The sequence below is a fragment of the Nyctereutes procyonoides genome, unplaced genomic scaffold, assembly GCF_905146905.1.
Source record: "Nyctereutes procyonoides isolate TBG_1078 unplaced genomic scaffold, NYPRO_anot_genome, whole genome shotgun sequence".
Lineage (NCBI taxonomy): Eukaryota > Metazoa > Chordata > Mammalia > Carnivora > Canidae > Nyctereutes > Nyctereutes procyonoides.
The window spans coordinates 12,526,449-12,545,338 of record NW_026575142.1 but is presented as its reverse complement, the minus strand read 5'-3'; the positions used below and the strand labels follow the sequence as shown (position 1 = coordinate 12,545,338).

Sequence of the window (18,890 nt, the reverse complement as noted above, 5' to 3'; positions counted from 1 at the left end):
TGGTGGTCCACCAAAAGGGTGCTTTCGGGGACTACTGGTCAAGGTCTCTAAGGAGTTGTAGTGAATGCTCCTCAAGCTTCCTCTCCACCCTTAGTTTTAATTCCTCCCAAATGCTCTTACTGTGGGTGGGATCACACAAGACCAGGGCCAAAATCAGCCCCAGACAAAGTTATAAATTTACAGCCCCCCTGTGGGGGCAGTAGAGCTCAGAAGTGGGGAACACAGTTCCGGATGCCAGCTCTGGAACACAGCTATGGTCTTAGACTTCTGTCTCTTCCTGATGTAAAGCTGACTTCCTCTCCATTCTTGCCTGTGGAGAGTCCCAGGCCATGGGTCTGCAGGTACAAAGGTTACCTGTGGTTGTCCTTGTCAGCAAAAAAAAAAAAAAAGTCTGCTGGGCCTCCGCAGTTCTGACCCCAGACATGAGCAGCCCCTGCCAGGTCGCTGGTGATGCAGAGGTCCCCAGAGAGGCCTCCACAGCCTGCCCCAGCCTCTACCAAGAAGGTCTTAAAATTCTCCCTCCTGGCAATCTAGCAAGAACCCAGCAGCCTGCAGACATTTGGACCAAGGCTTGACCGAGGGCTGGTGGCCTGACAGTTACTCTCAGGACCAGGATTTTGAAATATCTTTTTCTTCATGATAAAGAAGTGACCATTTCCCTCTTCTTCCTCATCCCCGTCACTGAAGTCTGCTATAAATCGAGCCAGTTTAATTCCTTCACCTTCAGAACAACAGACTTGAGCAGAGGGTACCGGGACAGGTAACTGCTCTCCTGGTCCTGGCCTGGCCAGCTCCACAGGAGTAGCTCCTCTGAACACTGCCCGGCTTTTACCTCACCTGGGCTTGCTGCAGTCTGTACCCAAAGAAGGTTTCTAACTGTGCCCCTCATATCTTTAGGGCCATGCTGGCCTCATTGTTGCCCAGTAAGGAAACAGACCATTCCCGTTTCGCCTGCAGTTGACTAAGAAACTTATTTATGGACTATTTTACGCAGTCTTGGACAGGGCAAAGAGCTGGCCTGGAAGTCGGCAGGCCTGAGTTCTTGGGTCAAAACAAATCTGCTACCAACTAGCATTGGCCTTGGGAAAGTCACTTAACTTCTATGAGGTTCTGTTTCTTCACCTGTGAAGCTGGAGGATGGGCAAAATAATCTTCATCTCTAGTTTGCTTCCCAGCTCAACATTCTGGGATTTTACGAGAGGTTCTATGTTTTATCATTGAGTTGTACACTCCTTGCCCACCAGCTATATATAACCTGTGTTATTCATTTATTCTTGAGAGCGTAATGTGACACTAGTCAATGACACCAGTCTCAGGCAGCACCTGTGACACTCTAGGATGATTTTCTTCCTCATTAGAGACTAAAATCTTAGGTCATTTAGAACATATGTCTGTGATGGATGTTGGGGGTGGATGATTCAGAGCAAAGCTAATGTTGCGCCCAGAACACCATCAAAGAGCAGGCGGGTCTTCACTGTTTCAGGCTGTCCTTTCCAGTGGGTTGGTGACCCTAACCCAGACATACAAGGCAAAACAGAGGAACAGAAAGTCCAGGTTACTTCCTCAGAACACTGTTCTAGGGACCAGTCATCTGCTTAAAAAAAGCTGGGGCCACTTAGGTCCTTTCCAATTTTATGCCCTTCACTGAAGAGCTGGCGGGAAGGTGGGGGGCATCACGGTTCACAGTGGGCTCGGAAACCACACGGGCTGGGCTGAATCTTGACTCTGCCAAGCTAACCGTGTAAACTTGGACGAGTTCATTAACCTTAAATTCCTCATCTGCAAAATGAAGATAATAGTGCCTGCTCTGCGTATAACAGGGTCATTATATGGATTCAGTGAGTTAATTTAGAGCATTTAGAACATTACTTGGTCCACAGTAAGCAACATCTATGCTAGATGCTATTATGATTGTTACTTGTCCAAAAATGACTACTGGAAATCTGGAGGAATAATTCATTCTCGACTTCTGTGAGTAAGCACGAGAGGACATGGCATGTTCTTATTTCCGTTTTATCCTCGTGAGTTCCTTCTAAGGGCAGATCACAGCTTAGGCCAGCTCAACAAGCTTCCTGCACTTGCAGCGCCCCCTGCACAGCAACCACATGAGCATGGGGGCTTCTTGGGAGCAGAGGAGGTTGAGGATCTCACTTTCTTCACTGTCTGCCTCCCTGCCCCACCACTGGGGCTTCTCCTGCAGCTCAGAACCACCAGATTCTTTCCCCTGCTGTCACTGCTGACCTCTGCACTCTCTCCCCCCTCCGTGGTGCTGGGGCCAGAGCTGAAGGGGGAGCACAGGGGAACTCTCTACCAGGGCTTCATCCTTTCTTGGGCATCTGCGTTAGAACTCAAAAGCATCTTCTCCTAGTCACAACCTTATCTAATGGTGGTTGGGGTCTCTTGGGCACCTCAGGTTCGGCTTCCCAGGTAGACAAGTTTGTCTAATCTCTCTGTAAGAAAAGTCCACAGGGGCACCATTTACCGCCTGTCGGCTCAGGATCTTTCCATGCATAACTAGAGGTCCTGTAATGTTAGCACCAATCTCAAGAAGCAAAAACTGCACAGTTTCTTGGAAGACATCCAAGATGGTCTGCCTCTAAGCCAAAATAGCAACATGTTGTTCTTCAGACCACTAGTAAGAAATACAAACAAGAGACTCACCCAACTATGGTCACAACTACCAATCAAAGATCATGGCAGGACTCTGGAAGTGAAGCCCCATGTGGGTATTTTTATCTACTCCCAGGAATCACCACCGCCACAGTGAACAGCTTCCAAAGCATGTGCTTACAGTCACCTGCCTGTGATGTTTTCTCTGAGATTACACAAAAAGCACTTTAGTAAGCAGTGGCCTCTGCCTTCTAAAAAGCCACAAAGGCTAATGAATATAACTCCAGCAAAGGACTTTCTCAGTGAAGTTTGGAATTGGTGCTTCCTGGTTACATCTGAAGTGCTTCCTAAAAAGAGCAAGCAAATGATGTTATGTACATGCACGCGCGCATGCACTTAGGTGTAGTAGATGGCGAGGACAGACGGTTTTCAAGGTTATGACCATGAGTGTACTAATAGAGAGTAAGGGTTAATATACTGCATGTGTGTATGCACCTAGTGAGGTGATTTTCAGCGAATATAAATAAAACAAGATCTTCTGGGCATACCTGGAGAGCATCTGGCTCAAATCCCATCTCCACAAATAACATTACAAAGAAAATCTCAGGGTAACAGCTAATGTTCCTTCTTAAGCAAGTATACAATGGGATTCAAGTATAAAGAACTTAATGGGGGCACCCAGGTGGGTCAGTTGATTGGGTGTCTGCCTTTGGCTCAGGGCATGATTCAGGGTCCTGGAATCAAGCCCCACATTGGGCTCCCTGGTCAGCGCAGAGTCTGCTTCTCCCTTGGCCTCCTTCCCTCCTGCTCATGCTCTGTCTCTCAAATAAATAAATAAATAAAATCATCAAAACAAAACAAAAAAAGAACTTGAAGAGTTTGCTAAAATAGAATTTGATTATATATATTACACATAACACACATATACTATTGCAGCTAAACGAGAGATGTGATAGACGTCTTTCTCTCATTTATCAAATACTGAGTCAAAAACAGGCCAGGTGAAATTCCAGTTGTCATCAGATATCTAACTGATCCGTTAAAATGTTAACAACTGCACTGTTTAGATAGCGCCCAATTTGGAGATGCTGGGTGCCCCATCACAGGGATCACAGGCATCCTCTCCTTGGCGCAAGCTGCCTCTTCCAATAGATTTCTCCACTCGACTTCCACATAGTGTTTTACTGTTGTCAAGGTCACATGACTACTGGCAGCAAAGCCGGAACCAGAATACGTGTGTTGGGCTCCTACCCTTCTACTCTCTCCACTTACCTACTCTTTTTTTTTTTTTTTCAAGATTTTACTTAAGGGGTGGGGGAGAGAGAACGAGGAGAGGGAGAGGGACTCTGGGATCATGAGCCCAGCCCAAGCCAGACACTTGACCGCCTGAGCCACCCAGGCACCCCTCCCACTACTTTTAACAAAGGATCCAATGCAAAAGGCATTAACTAAATCAGCTGTTGATATCAGGACTCAAGCTGGTAGTGACTTAATTTTTAAGAGTCTACACTGTCTCGGAGGACTGATGGGCATCCGAAGGCAAGGGCAGCGTGGAAGGGAAGGTAGAGCAGGGGGGGCCGTGTGCCCTCCGGCATCAGCACACGGGGGCCCCAAGGAGATGCCAACGTGCGCCGGTCCCAGGGCTGGGGCTGTGGCACCCGGCAAGAGAAGCAGCCGCCACTGCCCTGGGCCACTCCCCTCGCTCGCTACCCACACCCCCACCGGCCAAAACCTAGGCCGCCGCGGGCCAGGCAGCCCCCCCCGAAGGCCAGCGCGGGCTCACGACGCAGCCCGCCTGGGGGTTCGGCCAGCTGGGCCGGCGGACTTCTGGCCTTGGGAAGGACTTGGAGTTTTAAGTGGTGGAGAGTTCGGGGGGCCTCGGCGTCTAGAGATTTCCCTGTTCTCATCAGACCCCCCGCCCCCCACCCCCCCGTGTTCGTGTACTGAGGTGTCCAGGGGAACCGGGGCGAGAGCCAGACGGCCGGGGCCGCGCCCTGTGACCCGCTCAGCCCCTGTGGACCTCGGGCTGTGCACAGGCACACGCCACCCTGGGAGCTGCTCTGGCTCTGGCAGGCGGCGATCCAGCCTCAGTCTCCCCCGGGGACCCCCGTCCTCTGCCCCGGTCAACTCCCTCCAGCCAGACACGCGGTGTGGACCTGTTCCCGGCCTGTTCCCGGCCGAGGCCCCCTGGCAGTTTGGAAGAACGTTCGCACTTCTCTTTCAGGCGACTCTGTTCTGGACAATTCAGCCTCATCCAGGAGCCTCCGTCCTTCCAAAGGTGGGACTCGGCTGTGCTCCTTCTTTGAACAAGGACATCCCTCTCTGAAGCGCCTGGGCCTTTAAAACACCACCATTCAAAGCAGAGTAAAACTTAATGAAGGCAGATATCAAGGACTCACAGGATTTCTTCATTTTCAGTTCCAACTTCTGCTGCCCAGACACAATCCTTTTGCCATCTGTGTCAGGTTAGCTACAAAGGACTGTTATTATTCTGGACGACACAATGTTGGCCCGACCTACCCGAATACAAGAAATTCTGCTGATTGATTTAGTTATTCTGTTCATATAAACGAATCCAGTTGTACAGATGTTTCTGATTAACCAATGTACTGCTGGAGTTATACACAAATAATTTTATAATGAACTCAGCAACTATAAGAACGGGAGAAGTGGAATCTAGTCCCACCTCCCAGAAAAACAAGCAGGAGCAACAGCGCGGGGGCTTTCAACAGCGCTCCAGGTTTAAATTCCTATCTGCTGTGATTCACTTTTTCCTCTTGATGTAATCCAGTATAACTTATAACTAATGCTCTCAAAGAACCTTTGTCTTCAGACTTCTGCTCTCGAGAGGGAAACCCAGTTAGCTGTGCAAGCTTGAAGCTCCTTTAAAATTTCCCGTCTTTGTATTTTGTAAATGTGTTTTTATTAAAACATCGGTATTTCCAGAGACAATTTCTTACATAATATACTTTTAGAAGGAGAAAACTGGGACTGAGAAGTCTATATTTGCTTTACTATAAAGAGAAATCAAGTGTTTTGTTTCGCTTCAATACAGAACAATCAAGTTCAGGGAGCTTAGGCTCAAGCTTTTCTCCTCCAGCTCTAGAAGACAAATCATATGCACTTTAGAAAATGAAGGAAAAGACAAGACATGAATAATTCAAATAAATGTTTTTTTTAAAAAGATAGTGACAAGTGCTCCCTAATGAAATCATCTGAAACAAAACAGGAAAAAGAGATTAGAAAGTTTATACTTCTAAAATAAATTATGCTGGCAAGGATGTGGGGAAACAGAGATTTTCAAATAGTGTTAGTGGGACTGCGAATTACTACAACTTTTGGAAAGTAATACCACTTTGGGGACTCTGACAGACAAAAATAAAAGCTTCTGTATGTTAGCATGTTCAAATTAATGCACACGGATGTTTAGAGAAAAACTGTTGCTATAGCACAAAACTTGAAACAACTTGAATGATTAATTTATGGAATATTAACCAGCCGTGATATAAATGAGTTAATTATTTTTTTAAGATTTTATTTATTTATTCATGAGAGACAGAGAGACAGACACACAGACAGAGGGAGAAGCAGGCTCCATGCAGGGAGCCCGAGGCGGGACTCGATCCTTGATCTCCAGGATCACGCCCTGGGCTGAAAGCAGATGCTTAACCACTGAGCCACCCAGGCATCTCATCTTTTTAAATTTTCTAACTTTTTTTAAATGAGTTTTTTAATTTGGAGAGGAGTCTATAATGTTTTGTTATGTTAAAAAAAAATCGGTGGCAGGGCACCTGGGTGGCTCAGTCAGTTAAGTGTCTGCCGTTAGCTTAGATCATGATTCCAGGGTCTGGAGAACGACCCCCACATCAAGGAGGCTGCTTCTCCTTCTCCTTCTGCCCTTCTCCCTACTTGTGTGCTCTCTCTGTCAAATAAATAAAATATTTTTTAAAACTGTGGCTCTCAGGGATCCCTGGGTGGCGCAGCGGTTTGGTGCCTGCCTTTGGCCCAGGGCGCAATCCTGGAGACCCGGGATCGAATCCCACGTCGGGCTCCCGGTGCATGGAGCCTGCTTCTCCCTCTGCCTGTGTCTCTGCCTCTCTCTCTCTCCCTCTGTGACTATCATAAATAAATAAAAAAATTTAAAAAAATTTATAAAAAAAAAAAAAAACTGTGGCTCTCGAAAAGATAGCTGTACCCCCATGTTCATTGCAGCATTGCTCACAATTACCAAGATATGAAAACAAGCTATGTCCACTGGTAGGTGAACAGATAAAAATGACGTATACATACACAATGGAGTATTTACTATTCAGTCAAGAGAAAGAAGGACACTCTACCATTTGTGACAACATGGATAGACCTTGAGGGCATCATGCAAAGTGAAATAAGTCAGACGGAGAAAGACAAATGCTGTAGGATCTTGCTTATATGTGGAATCTAAAAAAGCCAAACTTGTAGAAACAGAGAACAGAGTGGTGGTTACCAGGAGCTGGAGGTAGAGGAAATGAGGAGATGTTGGTCAAAGGGTATAAACTTGCAATTAGATGAGTAAGTTCTAGGAATCTAATGCATACCATTGTGACTGTAACAATGGTGAATTATATACTTGAAATTATATACTTGAAATATTTAATGTTCTTGCCATAAAAGAGAAATGATAATAATGTGACAGTGATGGAGGTATTAAAGCCATGGTGGTCATCATATTACAACATATAACTGTATCAAATCAGTACATTATACGCCTTACATCTACACAATGTTATATGTCAACTGCATCTCAATGTGTTTCTCTTTTTAATAGAAAAAAAATATAGGCATTTCTATTTGGATATAGTTATATCATAAGGACAAAGCTGAGGATGGGCGCATCCTGAACTGATAATATTGATCACCTTGAGGAGTTGGAATTTGAGAGCGAGAAGAGAAAAATTATTAACTTTTTCTTTACATATTTCTTCCTTTTTTTTGTCTTCTCTATAGCAAGCACATACTTTTGTAACCTGAACAAAGTGAAAACTACAACTTAATTTTTAAAAAGTGGTAAAATCACATTTTCAACAAAAAGAAAGGAGCAAAGACTAAATTATAAAGACTGAACATTTGGTCTGGTGGTTCTTCTTAGCTCTATGAGACATACTGTTTCATCACAGCATAGTAGAGATGATGCATACAGAACTTCTATACAGAAAGGAATTTTATGGTTAAAATAATACCATAATAACCACTGCACAGTCCTTTAACCGATTGAGAATTTCTTCCCTTTACTTCTCCCATTCCTCATCAAAAAAAGAGAAAATCAAGGATAGATGTTTAATTAATGAGGTTCTAGCACCAACATCTTATAAAATGTCACTCAAGGCTTGCCTTAATTTTAACGATAATCTAATTTCTTAATTTATCTCAAATAAAATGTGAGGCTTTTTTTTTATATAGTGCTAAAACTCTTCAGAAAAGAACATGTGAAATTTTACTCACAAAACCTGAGATTTTTTTTTAAACCGATACTTTGGGTTCTTAACCCATGCATGGTAAATTCCGGCTCTAATACAAAAGAATAGGTACTGCTTACAATAAACTGCTATACTACTTTTTAAAAAGGTTTTAAGGGGCCTTCAACTACTTTGCCTTTTTCTAGTCTCCCAAAAACTGGATTAGAAATTTCAGTACCATCTGAAATCTTGTCTTAGTGTCCCCTCAGTCTGGCCTTCGAGGACCAGGGAAAGCAAAGGGCTTTGCTTCTCTCATTCTCCTCCTGACACCTCTCTCAAATCCATCACCAGGGTCCTTCCTGAAGTCCTTCCCTCAGCATGTACATGTGCTGCTTATGACAGGGGCTGTTCAAGAACAGCCCATTTTTTCCCTCCTATATCTCAGGCCGATCTGACTGTCTCCATTATCTAAATATCCATCCCCATAACACAAGACTACTGTGGTTAAGACACTGATCTCACTGTTTACATTGTCAGAGAAAAAAATAGCTGGGTACATGTTTTCTCAAGATCTTCTCTGATGTCCGAAGGTTCCCTACTTTAAGAATCTATTCTGCTGGAGGACGGGGGTGGGCAGAAGGGCAGCGAGTCTCAGAGTTTCCTGAAATATTACTTGGTAACACGTTCAACATTTCAACATTGCATCACTCTGAGATGTGGCCAGATTTCTCTCTTGGTCCTTCTCACGCCTAAATTCTTCAGTCCACAGACGTAATGTCCTGCATATGCCTACAGAAAAATGCATGGAAGGTTTCAGAAATGGGCTGGGGAGACACAAGTGGTTGACACGCAAGAAATTCAACTGCCCATTGGTTTATGTATGACAACTAAATGAGTATCTTTATTCTGTCAGTGAATGACTGGTTGTTTGACTTGACTCAATGAATTAATATGTTTGGGCATCATTAGCAAGAGCCAACAGGTGAGCTGATGGTCACTGAACCAGCAGGGCAAACTCTGATGGGAGACTGCGGACAACCAATAAAGCACCAGTCATGTTATATACAGCTTGCTACGGCAGAACACTATGCAACTGTTAAGAACACAGTAGTAGTGGGGCACCTGGCTGGCTCAGTCTGAAGAGTATACGACTTTTGATCTCACAGTTGTGAGTTTGAGCCCCCAATTAGGTGTAGAGATTATGTAAAAATAAAATATTAAAAAAAATAAAGTAGTAGTATGTCCAAAAAATACCAAAAAGGGAAAACAAGCAAAATGCAAACAATATCCATGTAACACAGTCTTAAATATGTAAATAAATGGTGGGAAATACAAGAGGGAAAAATAGGAGAAATGTAACCATGTTTAGCTGTTATAATGAGGTAAGGTGTACATATTCCACATAGTTAATCAAGTATTGCTTATGAAAAAATACATTTGAATAATGTAAACCTATACAGAAATGTATTAAATGGAGTAGGTATTACCTATGTAAAAAAATAGAAAATAAATTTAAAAAACCTTTAAGTTGTAATGGACTCCACTGGCTCAAGAAACTAGCTGGCTCTAAATTTTCCTATTTATTCACCATGTCCTTTCTCTTGTGGACACCTCTTATCTGAGAGAACGATTTATCCCCCAGATACAAAGAAATCTGCGGTAGTTTATGGGGAGGGTGGTAGCCTGCAATTTTGCTTAAACTTCATCAGGATGTGCATCACCTCTTAGTCTGAAGACAAAGGTAGAAAATCCATGAGTGGGAGAATCCAAACCCTCATTTACATGGAAGTGACCCAGGTACCGGTATTAGATGAGCAAATATCACTTCTTAGGTTTTACACTAATCCCCAACTTCCCATGAGAATTCAAAATTCCATTCTTTTATTATTGGATCATTATTACTGTTCAATTGAGAAGACATAAAAATATACAGCAGTAAAAGCTAATTACGCATATGATTAAAAACATATGATACAAACCAATCATGGTGAAGGACTACTTTTTAATTTTTTTTAAAGATTTATTTATTCATGAGACACACAGAGAAAGAGAGGCAGAGACACAGGCAGAGGGAGAAGTAGGCCTCTTGCAGGGGGACTCGATCCCAGGACCCCGGGATCACGCCCTGAGCCAAAGGCAGACGCTCAACCACTGAGCCACCCACGTGTCCCAGAGGACTATTACTCTTAAGAAGAAATTTGTTTCTTTGCATCTTCAGAACCCAGATAATCTTCAGTAAAACATCAAGATCAACTTTGCCTTTATGAAAAATCTACTCATCTCAAATCTTACAACCAGAGTGGCAGAAATAAACCACCATTCAATAAACATTAATTGAAAACCTACTAAACAAGAACCTACTATTTCTGAGGGACTATAAAATGTTCAAAAAAAAAAAAAAAGTTATTGCCCTGAGTTTACCATCTAGTGGGGGAAGAGAGACACGTGTGACTGCAATACAGGACAGAATGGATTTCAAGCCACAGATGAGGCCCAAACAAATACCTACAGGAATTTACTAGAAGAGGCAGGAATCAGCTCATGGCTCTTATCAAGAAGCATGTTTTTACAATGTGACCCATGTTTACTGAAGCTACTAAACTAGCGAAATTTGTAGGTGATCGGGTCTCTTCTTTTTTTAGGGCAGTCTCCTCTTATTGACTATTGGCAAGGTCTACTATTTGTCTTCTTAAGAAGCATTTGTGGCCAAGTTGAGGAATCCATAGGATTCCACATCAGGTGAAGAGAGGCGGCAGTGTGGAGGAGAAATGGCAATGCAAAGGAAACAGATGGGGACGGATAAGAATAGTTTAGCTGGAGCCCAGCACATGCAAAGTAGTATATAATCAATGAAAGTGAAATTAAGGGTCAAAAGGGCAGAGGTTGGAATCAGAATGGTGCAGGTCTGAATGCATGCTCTGTCACCAGCTGTGTGACCTTGGGCAAGTTACCTTTCTCTCACCCTCCAGTTCCACGTATATAAGCAGGACCTACCTCACACGGTGGTGTAGCTATTAAATGATTCCATTAAATGACACGTAGTAAGTGGTAACATTAAAGAAAGCAAGTGAAAGAGGGAGGGAGAGCAGAGAGAAGACAGGAGGAATGGAGGGAGGAGAGATTTTTAAAACCTAGGCCAGATCATAGAAAGCCTTGAAGAATCTGATTCCCTTAATATAACTACGAGATAAAAGAAAAGTAAAAAGAAGAAATTGTGTCATACTGGAAAGATGGCTTACTGGAAGAGAAAAAAAATGTATCCATAGTAAGTAATGCTAAAATGTTATATAACACCACAACAATGGGATCCCTGGGTGGCGCAGAGGTTTGGCGCCTGCCTTTGGCCCAGGGCGCGATACTGGAGACCCGGGATCGAATCCCACGTCGGGCTCCCGGTGCATGGAGCCTGCTTCTCCCTCTGCCTGTGTCTCTGCCTCTCTCTCTCTCTCTCTCTCGACTATCATAAATAAATAAAAATTAAAAAAAAATAAAAATAAAAAGATTAAAAAAAAACACCACAGCAATAAGAACTATGCTTATTGAAGCTTCTAAACTAATGAAGATTGTAGGTGATTCTGTCTCCTATTTCAGCTAAGTGTGTCTTTAGCTGAGTAGTATTAAAGCGTATTTTTTGACTTCTCAACAAGTATTTATAACTGATCTGAAGACTAATGCTGAGCATGCTTCCCAGGAATCAAAGTTTCCTGATCCTTGGCAAAAGGAAAACGCAAAAGCCATGGAACTCCTACCCCAGGGGGCTTAGGTGCTCTATATGTGACCAGAGCAGCCTGGCCTGGGGCAGGCAGTCGAGTCCACTGGTCACCCTCACATTGGTGATGGCCACCATGACTGTCACAAAATGCCACTTCCTGGTGCCAAGGGGCCAGGGAGGTACAGCATGTCTTGTCTTTGCTTTTCCTACCCTTTATCTGCCCGGATAACCTTAGCAGAGTAGGCCTGACTGGGTAAGCAGATCACAGACTGGTAGCCCCCAAATACGGAGATTCTTCTCTGTGGGATCCCTCCCTTTCCAGCTGTTAAGAGAATGCACGAGGTGACTGAGGTGAAACACTCTACAAACTACAGACTGCTAAAAGGGATTATTATATGTTCATTTATATAAAATGCTGCTGTTCCCATGTTTAGGCTCTTCCTGAATCTCCATTCGACAAGACGAATACCAACAACGTTCTGTATATACTAACACCATATATTAACATTAGCAACAGTAATAATAATGGCCCACAAATACCAAGCAGCGGCCCGGATAAGCTGCTAAGCAATCCACATCCATGACTTCACCGGACCCTCACAACAGCCTTGTAGGAAGAGATCCTACAAAAGGAAAACCTTTTCTCGTTTTTAAAGGCACAGAAACAGAGGTCAAAGAACTCGCAAAAGACAAAACTGGGACGGGAAGCAAGATCTGCCCAACTTCCTGACCCATGCTTTATCCTTAGGGGACTCCGTACCTCGTAGCACATCAGTATTGCCTAGGAGGCGGTGAGGAGTTCTCAAAGGATAGATTTCTGGGCCTCCCACAGACTTACAGAATTAAGCCTTTATAAGCTTCCAGGCACACCCATGGCTAAGGCCCAGCATCCTTCAATCCCAGTCTCAGTGTGTTACACAGAACAGCGTTACTCAACTAACTGAAGGTATTCTGGGGGCTTTGGTGTGAGCAGAGTTTTTATTATTCTGAAGTATTCAAGAGACAGAATTATTCTGACCTGCCAGTTATCCCTACAGGGTGAGGAACAATTGACAAGTGTTAGGCTGGATGACACAATGAGGCTGAGGGAAGAAGTATTCATTTGTCCCAGGGAGCTGGAACCTGAACCGCTCCTCACTGGAGGAGTGAAGGGAGAAGGCAACGTGAATGGCCTGTTACTCCTGCAATGCCTGGCCCTCAGGAGACACCTCTTAAATATTGGTTAAATGGACAAATAAGTGAAGGACTGACTCCCTCCAGCTGGAAGCAATTTCGATCTCCTCTAAATTCCTTGCATCTGATCCGTATCTTTTTTTTTTTTACCTTCTTGACCACATTCTGCCTCGCATTCCACTGTTTGAAACCTGTCTCCTCTACCAGAAGGTAAGCGGTCAGAGGCAAACTCCCATCTCTTTCTGAGCAACGCCTCCCACTCTACCACGGCACAGGACACAGCAGCGACCCCTAGCAGGGACCCTCAATGCCAAATGAGTATCGGGCTGGAGTCCCACTGAGACCTGCTTCCCAGATGTGGGTCCTGGCTATTCTCAAGGCTTATGCCTACCAACCTTCCAACACCTGGCGTAACTGTGGACCGCTGGGACACAGTGGCAGAGAGATCTCTGCATGGAAATCATTAGGAATTTGGAAGACCTCGTTGGAAGGCAGGTTTCAGGAAGACCATGACTCTCCGGGAGATGGAATCCTGAAGATGAGATACTTTAAAAACAAATGGGTTATAGCAAAGAATAAAAGGTGCTTTTCTGCACTGCAGAAAGTGTCTACTTCCTAAAATTACAACCAATAGTTACGAACACCCTGAAATATCAGACAGTGACACAGACCCAGGAATGAATTCTTCCCACAAAAGGACGCTCACCTCTGGCCAGAGCACCTGAGACAGCAAAGTTGAAAGATAAGAGAATACCAACTTCTTTTCACTCACCACTCCTCTCCTTCACCACTTCAGCTCTTCATCGCTCTTTTGCATGGATGCTACGCATTCTATGGTGTCTGGGTGGCCCTCTGATGCTCGTGCTTTGCTTTCTGCTGTTCTGAGCTCCCATCACCCCACCTGATCCTCCTTCCATGTGATGGACAAAAAGCAAATATGGCCAACCCCATTTCCTGGATGAGATAAGGAAGTCTCAAGTTCCAAGATTTGCCTAAGGGCATAAGAAAGTGGCTGAATTCCCACTAGAGACTTAACTGGTGAAATGAACAAGTACACGGAAGGAGGCACGCATCACTCTAGTTGGAAGTAATCTCACTGTCTGTCAACGTCCCAGAATGTGGTCTTACCTCGCTCACAAACCCTTCTGCTCTACATCACACAAACCCGAAGCTGCTGTTTTGTTTTTTAAGTAGGCTCCAAGCCCAAGTGTGGAGACCCACACAGGGATAGAACTGAGGACCACAGGAGGGTGGCATCAAGACCTGAGTCAATATCAAGAGTCACACACTGGGATCCCTGGGTGGCGCAGCGGTTTGGCGCCTGCCTTTGGCCCAGGGCGCGATCCTGGAGACCCGGGATCGAATCCCATGTCGGGCTCCCGGTACATGGAGCCTGCTTCTCCCTCTGCCTGTGTCTCTGCCTCTCTCTCTCTCTCTCTCTCTCTCTCTCTGTGTGTGTGACTATCATAAATAAATAAAAATTAAAAAAAAAAAAGTCACACACTGAACCAAACGAGCCACCCAGGTGCCCTGCAAACCCAAAAAAAGTTTATGTGCTTCCCAGGGGAGCCAAAGTGATGGCAGGGTTGGGTAGGTCCCAAGATGATGATGATGGGACTAAAATGTTGAATAACATCTGCAGACTCTAGTCTGCACACCTCCGTGACAGGTCATGGGCTCCTACAGGTGGACAGGGGTTTGGTTCCTGAGAAACTCAACCCTATGGGGACGACAGGTGTAAAAGATACACAGCAAGAGTGGAAGGCCCCGTCGTGAGCACTGTAAAGAGGGATTAAGATGCAAAATGCTGACGGCCTCCGGGGCTCGCTCTCTTCCATTTCAAAAAGTCACAACGTGATTTATGCAAAGTACAAGAAAACCCTCCCGGTAAGTTATTTTACCCGTTATAGGAAAAGGCATTTCTGAGCAGGAAAAAAAAAAAAAAAAGAGCCAAGGACTCAAAGTGAAGTTACAGTATTGTTTTGAAATTGCCTTGGGAAACTGGCAAAGGAAAACCGACCCAGGGCGGGCCTGTGTCCGGGGCTCCGCGGCTGCATCGCCCTCAGTCCGGGGCCATCCGGGGCCAGCGGCCGAGGGTGGGGTGACTACGGGGGGGACAGTAGTGACACGGAACTCTCAGAAAAAGGGACCAAGTGCACCCAGTCACTGCCAACAACTTGAGAGGCTTCCCGAGAACCGAGATAAGGCGTCAGGCCGGGAGCCCGTGGCCCCAGAGGGACCCTGCAGGGCCCGAAGACCCAGGCGACCCAGGCGCACCCGCTGTTCATCCCAGAGGGGTGAAGGTCTATCCCCCCCCCCCCCAGGTTCGGGTCCCCTGGGCTGGTTTCCCTTACGCTTGCAACTTGCAATCTTCGGCGGTTCTGTTCCAGACAGACAGACGCGCGGGTACAAAACGGCTGCAGCGAGGCTGCCCGGAAAGTTCGGGAAAGGCCCCGGGGTGGGGGCAACAGCGCCCCCGGGGGGAGGGGGTGGCAGCGCCTGGAAGGGCAGCCCCGAGCCCCGAGCCAGAGCCCCGAGCGAGCCGCGGGCTGCAGGCGGGAGCCCCGTTCGGGGAGCCGGGGGGCGGGGACTCCGCGGGGGCACCAGGGGGCATCAGGGGCGCCGCGGCCCCCCGCCCCGCCCGCCCCGCCCCGCCGTCCCGGGGCGCCCCCACCCCGCGGGGAGCCCTGCCCTCCCGCCGGCCGCGGGGTCTCCCCGGGGCGCCGCCCCAGCCCCCGGGCCCCGCGCATCCCTTACCGCGCTGCTGCAGCTCCGGGCGGCTCCACGGCCCCGCCGCGCGCCGGGCATTTTTTTTTTTTTCTTTCCTCCTGGGAAACTTCTCCCGGGTCGGCAGGGCTGAGCCGGCCCGGCAGGAAAAGCGCTCGGCGCCGGGAGGCTGCGACCATCCGGGAACTTCGCGGAGATGTGAGCCCTCCCCCTCGGCTCCCCGGCCTCCCCCCCTCCCCTCCCCTCCCCTCCCCCCGCGGCCCCGCCGCACGCGGACGCCCCGCCCGCCCCGCCGCCGCGGGAGCCCCCGGAGCCCCCGGAGCCCCCGGAGCAGCGGGAGGCTGGGGCCCGCGGGGCTCCGTCCCCTCCCCGGCTCGAGCGTCTGCAGAGGTGTGTGCACCGGCGCCCCTTCCCGCCGCCGGGGCGCCCCCCACCCGAGGGAGAGCCTTTTCCCTTCGCTCTCTCTCTCTCTCTCTCTCTCTCTCTCCTCTGTTCTCCAAAGACGGGGGCCAGCTGGGGGACCCCTTACGTTCAAATTCATTTTAAAGATGAACCTCGGCCTGCAGCGGGGCCCACGGGAGCCCACGTGCATGTGCGCCCCCCGCCCCGCAGCACCCGGGCGCCTCCTGGAGCCTGCAGCGGGGCCCACGGGAGCCCACGTGCATGTGCGCCCCCCGCCCCGCCCCGCAGGACCCGGGCGCCTCCTGGAGCCTGGAGTGGGACCCACGGGAGCCCACGGGAGCCCACGTGCATGTGCGCGGGCCTCCCCCCGCCCCGCCCCGCAGCACCCGGGCGCCTCCTGGAGCCTGGAGTGGGACCCACGGGAGCCCACGTGCATGTGCGCGGGCCTCCCCCCTCCCCGCCCCGCCCCGCAGCACCGGGGCGACTCCTTGAGCCTGCAGCGGGGCCCACGGGAGCCCACGGGAGCCCACGTGCATGTGCGCCCCCCGCCCCGCAGCACCCGGGCGCCTCCTGGAGCCTGCAGCGGGGCCCACGGGAGCCCACGTGCATGTGCGCGGGCCTCCCCCCCCTCCCCGCCCCGCAGCCCCGGGGCGACTCCTTGATCAGTTTTGCCTCCCCAGGGATGGTGCCGACAAGCCCCCCCTCGTCCTCAGGTACCGCACGGTCCCAGTTTGCAGAAAGCGAGGGGTCTTAGTTCTACTCGGTTGCCAAAGCTGACTCTCTCCTTAGCAGGCTCGCACCGGTGCTGAAAGCCCTGGGGACCCAAAGACAAGGGAACACCGAGACGACACAGATAGTAGAACGTGTGCCTTGGAAAAAACACCAGCAAGGTACGATCCATGCAATACCCACTCAGTCGAGTTAGAATTCCAAGGCTGGCTGCCCCTTTGAGTAACAGCAGAAAAGGTGGGAATATGTGCCCTAGAGTATTGCTCTCCTAGGCAGAGGAGACGGTTCATCCTGGACTTGAGGCTGTGTCTTCCTGTACCCTTGTCATGTGCACATTTGTATCTTGACATACTCCTAACAGGGAAGGCAGCCCTTCTGCAAGAAAGGTCAAGTGATGTGTGTAAAACCTTCCTGTTGGCAAATGTTCCTAAACGTACCCATCTTTTCTTAAGATTTATCATACAGTTGCTTTTATTTTGAAGCCGTTTCTATGGTAATATGCACATGGTTGTGTTTTATATCAAACGAGGACAAGTGATTTCATGTATCAATATAGTATTCCAGACTTGAAGAGGTATCAATAACGCTTATCACAGTGTGGCGTGGATGTTAAGCAGAGGAGCTGGCTGGTTTCCTGGCTGTCTCTAAGCGTTGTGTTTTTTGTTTTGTTTTGTTTTGTTTTTTTGCTTCAAACAGGCATAATCCTCCTTGGATTATTGTAAAGATTAAATGTGATAATCCCTATAAGATGAGCAGAGTGTGGCACACAAGCAGAACAGGAATCTTATCTTTGATTCCCCAAAGTTCAGCAGAGTTCCTGGGACCTCATAGGGAATGGATTAAATACTAGCTGGGAAAACAACTCTCCTGAGTTTAAGTCTTTCAAAAGTCCATGTAAATTTTGGCATTATACACAAAAGGAAATTAGGAAGGTAATGTACATGCCCCTTCCCATCATTTCATCATTGGAAGCCCAAAATAAATGATAAGCTGAATTGTCCACTGTTGTAAATCACTCATGATGCCAGTGATGAGTTGTACAGCATGCCTCTGGCTATCTGTCCTCAGACCCCAGCGCTTCCCTCACTGAAGTCAAAACCTAAATAATAGTTTATCAGTGGTATTTTTTCTAGTTTCAAAAAGTGGGCTGTAGTTGTGTAAAATGGTGACATTTGGGGAAGATGAGTAAATTGTTTCTGGAAACATTTTTTTACTATTTTTGCAACTTAATTATAAATTTGAAATCTGAAGTTGAAAAAGTCTAAAAATGGGTTGTAATTTAAAAAATGAAAACCTAAAATTCCATCACAGATACCCTCTTCCCTTTGGGTAATGCCAAATTAAACCGAGAAGCAGGCAGTGGCAGCCAGAGGTACTATGCTAAACTTTTGCAGGCGTGCACACTGATATAAATGAATTAATAAGAAAAAATGGTTTGTTGAATGCTGTTTGAAGATGAAGTTAGGCCAGAAATGTTGTCATGATACTGTGAAATAAGAAGGAGGGAGGGAGAGAGAGAGAGAAGGACATTGAGATTGACAAAGACAAGGTTACCAGAGCAGAAGATTATTAATACATATATTTATTTGCTTACCATTTCATAGCTCTCATTTTGGAAAATTCTGAACTAGGCTATAGTGACTTAGAACTTCTCCTCGTACAGCAACTATTCGTTTATTGTAAGTACTTTTTTAATACCTGTCTTCCCCTGCAGACAGTAGCTCCCTTTGGGGGAGAGACGTGTGGTTCACCACGGTGTTGCCAGCACCTGACACGTTCTTAGTACTCATTGCCACTTAATAAATGAACGCCACGACTAGGCTAGGTCCTGGTACATATAGAATCCCCTTTAGTTCTCACAGCAACTTTGTGAAATAGATACTTGTCCCCATTTTACAGATGAGGGAACTGTGAGTTGGAGAGCTTAGGAAACCTGCCCAAGGTCACTCAGCTTGTGAACATTAGAACCCAGATTATTTTGACACTGACACCCTCTATTATGCATACTGTCTCTTGACTTGACTTCCTGTGTTTATTCCACCTCTGAGCTTCTGCTGGTGTGAATGGCTTGAATTGACTAGCATCCAGACTCGGTGGTGCCAAAT

At 47.0% G+C, this 18,890-nt stretch overlaps 1 protein-coding gene across 2 annotated transcripts in view; it reads right to left on the bottom strand.

Moving 5' to 3' along the window:
• The window catches only part of WIPF1 (WAS/WASL interacting protein family member 1), a 122,268-nt gene extending 106,436 nt beyond the window's left edge, over positions 1-15,832 (bottom strand). The window contains exon 1 of one of the 2 annotated variants that reach the window (XM_055307685.1): positions 15,685-15,832. The gene's annotated coding sequence lies outside the window, so the exon portion shown is untranslated. Of the gene's footprint in view, positions 1-15,281; positions 15,362-15,684 lie in introns of those variants that run through there. The other variant, XM_055307688.1, reaches the window with a different exon arrangement.
• Between the last annotated feature and the right edge of the window lie 3,058 nt (positions 15,833-18,890).